Source organism: Diadema antillarum, unplaced genomic scaffold (assembly GCF_040938485.1).
Source record: "Diadema antillarum isolate AM-2024a unplaced genomic scaffold, OU_Dant_1.0 seq00000442_RagTag, whole genome shotgun sequence".
Classification (NCBI taxonomy): Eukaryota; Metazoa; Echinodermata; class Echinoidea; order Diadematoida; family Diadematidae; genus Diadema; species Diadema antillarum.
In genome coordinates this window covers 27,013-33,044 of record NW_027271417.1, presented here as the reverse complement: position 1 = coordinate 33,044, position 6,032 = coordinate 27,013, and positions in this window count along the sequence as shown.

The following is a 6,032-nucleotide window of genomic DNA, read 5'->3' as shown; positions in this document are numbered from 1 at the left end:
CAAACTAGGGTGTAGAGCGTAATACGCTGTTAATCCTACACGATCGCCCCCATGCAGATCGCATTCATTCCCCCTAGACACAGTACACAAGTTATTTACCGTGAAATGCCATAGCAATATCCCAACATCCCTTTCCGATAAAGTAATCCTGTGCGACAGTAGACAGTCTTTTGTGGGGACGCTTCACCCGCACACAGCTTCTCCGCGCACTACACAATAACTTGTCTATTCTCTCACAGCCCAAAGCGAGGCTTATTAGTCTTTATATCAGACATAAATATTTTCCGTTAAACAAAATCATAAACAAACATGAACATCAATAATCTCCAAATCATATAATGATTTGCTCAATCAATGATTACCGTATTATCGATATGCATCGGTATTAAGCTCCAATTTCTTATGCAAGTACTAAATTTTACCATGCGATGCACTGCAATTTCATTGTGTGACTTCAATCTCAGACTATTCCAGTACCCCTGAACTTACTATTAACATAAAAAGGGAGAATGGAAAGCGATGTGCACTAAACACAAAAGAACAACAACGGTTGAGTAATGAGTAATCCACTAATTAGGTAAAATAGGCAATTACGGAGAAGTGTGTTTGTTACATATATTGAAGTATAAGAGTAGGGACTAGGAGGCAGTAACATCATTAATAAAATCTCTAAAATATTTTCACCCCACAAATTTCATTTGGTCTAATCACAGTACTGATTGTTGATACTTGCAGCAGCGATTGAGGTACGCGGAATATATTAAAGTACATTATGACAAAATAAAACCTAAAAGACTAATATGAAATAACAAAATTACCCCGAAATATTTGATTTCTTTCTGCCACAGTGGCGGATCCAGAGGGGGAGCACCGGGCGCGCGCGCTCCCCCTCTTTATTTATTTTTGGGTTTTTTTAAAGAAAAGAAATGATAAGAAAATAATGGCGGCGTACGCCCACTTTTTTATGTTAGGCGCCTCCCCTTTACGAAATTCCAGGATCCGCCCCCGTGCCACATATTTTCTTGAGATACAAATCCACGACAAGGTATAGGCTTATGTAATTTTGTAGATGTTCAATGACCATTTAAATCAATATTGTTGTTATTCCACATTATGTTGAATATGGATATAAGATTAATAAAACAAACTGCAAATTGTAGAACGATATAATTTTCATCAAAATTGGATAGGCCCTATATCCATGAAATAAAGACGTTACGGAGTTTTGAATTTGAATTTGTTTTTCAACCGAACACACGTAAATTGCAAGTGCTATATAATGTCATCACCCACAGCTCTCCAGCAGGGACTATTTTGTTTGAAAACAAAATGTTGTGATAAATATTATAGCAACAACTTCTCCCTGAAAAAAAAAAAAATGTTTCTACATTATGAAAGGACCACACGTTCAGTGTTACTATTTGTTATAGAATTCAATGTCAAATCAAGAAAATCCAGGAAAAACTTTGTGTATACCTCATTTATTTTCGATGGTCACTTAAGTAGTGGTATTTTCATCACCTCTGATATGCTTGCGACTATTACGACTAATAATAGGCCTATACATGGGAGTCTTTCCCTCATTACTTTTTCATCTGATATAAAACTTTGATCAAAAATATGAATGTATTATTTTGTTGGTCATTTATGTTACTCTTTTGTATGAAAACCAGCTTAAAAATGATAAAGAATTGTTTTCATCAGGCTTTTCCACTGCGCAAGGCTCACCACCACGACACGCTGCTAGTCGAACAGCTAAAATTTGTCAACAAAAAGTCCAGCTTTTACATTCTTTTGTGTATACAATCACAACTCCTAGGTGTGCTTGTGGAATTCGTCCTAATAATATCACCCAACAGATCTCAGCCGCGGAGAAACGCATTTATAGGAGGGGCAACGATCGATGAACATAATAACCATTGTCCCTAACCCTTTACGATCATGAGAAAATCGATATCTTTTTGGACTCACGCACTTTTTCATCCATTGTCCATAAATCCCAATGCAACGTGACTGATCTTCTTGGACAAAGCATAGTCGGCTGTTCATCCTTACACACTACTTTCTTAATAAATAAAGAGTGAAATGGATTGTGTTTTAATCGTTGCATTTCGAAAGAATATTCTTTTGAGGTACGCGCGATCAGACAAACTAATACAAATAATGGTTTACGTCAAAGCCTATAATGACACGATGCCTATATTTTCATACTTTATAACTAAAAGAAGCAGATTCTATATCTGGATTGGAAATTGCAGTGAGTTTTGTCTGATGAACATTTTTCAAGTCCCTTGGGTATTAGAAGATAGAGAGAGAGAGGGGGGGGGGGGGTGGGGAAAGAGAGGGAGAGAGGACTTCTTATTGTGAAAACGCAAAATTTGTACAATCATAATGAATGAAACAATAATTGTCACAGAGATAGACACACAAAAATGCCCATCAGTGACAACTATGATGCGATACTTTCCTGATACACCGTTCTATTTTCATTACATCGAAGAGATTGTCTGAATTCAGCTCTATTAATATAATATGTTTCCACACTGCATTCTGAAATGCCCAGAGACTTAATTGTGCAGGCCACCAGGCTCCCGTACAGAACGGGTTAATGAATTTTGACTAGCTGGAGCTCAACTTTAAAAAGAGGAAAAGAAAAGATTATGATAATAATGATTTTTCCCTTCTTCTTCTTCGCCCAGGCGTGAATATATAAAGATTTGATCATACATTACCAAACCGATTTAATGCTTAGCATACAAACATAACAATATAGGTTTATATCAAATGCATTGCATTATGTAGATAATAATCCTACTCATCTTTGTGTGTACATCAGTGTTTTATTTTTCGCATTGACGGTTTTACGATCTGACTTACTAGCAGTAGTTTATAGTCTAGCGCCATCTAGAGTTCATTGTACAGTAACAGTCGGGTATCACAGCTGCAGCAGGCTGCTCTCGGATGATGAGTGTCAGTTTGAGAATAAGAACCAGACAATGCATGAATATATTTTTGATAGTTTTACCTACCAGGTCTCTCCTAAGGTTGCACTCACTCCACAGTATATCGGTTTCTAGGATTTCTTACTACTTCAACGACATCTACTACTATCAAGATTGTAGTTACTTTTTTCATGCAACGGCGATGTTGATTTTCATTCTCATTTTTGGTGCGACTATGAATACTCCTCGTGTTGTGAAGAGATTGATTGCAATCAAAGATTGTTAAGCGTCACGTCTATATAACCATATAAGAATAATTCAATTATCAGACAGTGCAAAATCAGAGATTTACTATGATGCCTCACTTATTACATAACAATGAATATCCTTGAAGTAATATATTGATATTACACTATTTTCTCTGTCTTTGTAGACGGTTTTCTGGCATTAATTATCACAATTATATCTTTCACAAAAACGGAGTAAAATCGTTTGAAGATCAGACATTTCGTACATATAATAACGAAAGAGTTGTGAGATCTCCACTGTTCTCGAAACTATACTGTAACTGAATCTGCTTTACGAGGGCAGTGGTTGTGGTACTAGTATAGATACACTGACAGAATTCAAGATTTATTTCGACTCAATACGAGGTCTTACTTTTTTTGTTCTAGCCCCCTCTATCGGTCAAGTGCTGCCATAATTTTGGAAGTTCGGACAGGATGATTGTGGGATGCCTGCCGAGTTTGTAATTCAGGTACACCAGCGGATTTAATAAAATATTTAAATTTTACGTAAAAATAGAACGACGAGCGGTTGTCCTGGTGATGGTCCTGCACGGTGTGTGCATGTGTGTGTGTGCGTGTGGGGGGGGGGGGGGGGGGGGGGGTCAGGGTGTATAGAGAGATATACATGTATACTGACAAATGGATTTGTTTGTGCTTTGAATTGCATTTGTACCGTTTTTGTTCATGTTACGCCCAGAATGGGCTGATTTATGAATGATTTGAATGAAATCAATAAATATTAAGGAAAAACAAAAGAAGATATAGATGTTCTTAGAATTCAGTTCGTCTAATGAACACCTTCAATTCCACAACCTCAAAACATATTCTTTGTGTTCGTTTTTCTTTGTACTGTCTCTGTTTCGTCCAGTTTTCTATGTCGGAAAGTAATAATAACCGGTGCAATGTCTTCGCCAGCCTTGTTTATCTTATTGCATTGAATTAAGAAAAATCAAAGAAAAAAAATCAATGATAGGCCTATGCAAATGTATTCCACTATAAAAACAGAATGTTCAATGACACTCACATGGACCACCTTTATTTTTATATTCAAACAAAACGAAGCTATCGGATTTAATTTGATTATCAAATCAAAAAAATGATTATCTTAAATTAAGAAATATTCTGGAGAATCATAACGAGGACCCACCTGTACATCATGCACGTGATGGCAGCTGAACTGTCATTATTAAGCACGAATATACTGAATAATCACTGGAAAAACGAAGGGACAAAAAAAAAAAAAAAAAACTTCGATGTAAACACGGAAGGGAAAGTATATCAACTGATTGTATCGAAGGACATGGGACCGATGTAAATGGAAAAATATAGGGCTGCGATCTGGATTCCATCGTTGCGCGGAAGTAAAAATGTGTCACCCAAAGAGATTATATCACACTTTGTTGACATGACGTTGAAAGTGCATTTTCATTATACTTTCTCTCTTTGCTTTTCTTTTTCTTTTTTAAATCTCAGCATTATAGTGCTGTGTATATATTGTACTTTTGTAACCTTTTTTCAATAATAGTCCCAACATTCAATAAGAGCATACACCTCAATGTTTACACACATTACGGAGGGTCTTTTTATACAATCATTCCGCCGAACCTCATCCGCCCATCCAGGGGCACATCATTTTACTATCAGATAACAATACTGTCTTATGCTGTTGTTGTTGTGCTGCTATTGTTAATGGTATTGTTGTCTAACACAATAATGATGACATAGTAGAATAGATGATGATACTTATGATAAAATAAAGATGATAATAATAATGATTATAACAAGAAGGAGAAGAATAAATCTAATGACAATGATGATAATGATTATGCTTATAAATGCCTAAAATGATTCTTGAATTTGACTATTATGAAATGGCTTTAAGTCCAAAAGGCAATATGCGCAATTTCATATGATTGGCAAGCAAAGTTCATCATCAACGGCCCTCGCTTGGATGCTATGAAACTGGCATCGCAAAGTATCTGGTGTATCATCCCTCATCACGCCAGTTTGGAAAGTTTAATTGGATTTCCACATGTGTGTCCTTCATTGCATGTAGGCCTAATGAGAACCCTGGATAAACCTTGAAACTTTTAACAGACCGAAATCTTATCACAGAGTTGGAAATTTCCACCTTCCTATCGCGCCAACAACAAACCAGATGAAAACATTACATCGTGCGAATTTCATGACAATTTTGTAGAAAAGCCAGTAACTCCTTGCTTAGTAACGTGGAATAGTACCCCGCCGCCGCCCCCCCCCCTCATCTGCTTTATTTCCCGCCTAAGAAAACCATTACGTAACTAAGAGACAATGCATGACGTCAGATTGGATTAATGATAGGGGCGGGGCGGGGCTATCTTATCGAGTTGATCGAACTTGCCGATGAAGTTCAACCGCGACTACAAACAGAACTGTGTCGTCATCCGCAAGATGTTTTGTACACATTGGGCCGAGTTTCCCAAGGAAAATCCTTTCGATGTTTCCGAGAATGGCGTCATAGCCACCATGGATGAAGCTGAATTATCCAACAAAATGAAAGACTCTCAATGCGAATTAATTGGTGAACACTCCTTTCGGGAAAACCAAATCATGCCAAGCATAATTATAGAACATTGTGCAAGTCTAAATTCATGATCACTTACCATACACAACCTCTTTGCCCTTTGCCAGTCAAGCTGATAGTGCCTGCGGAATGACGACATAGTATTAGGGGACAATATTTATGACAGAAGTGGAAACACTATTATGCTGATTATCACTAAGTAAAATCTGCCAGCCATGAATTTTGTTCGTTTATTTTTCT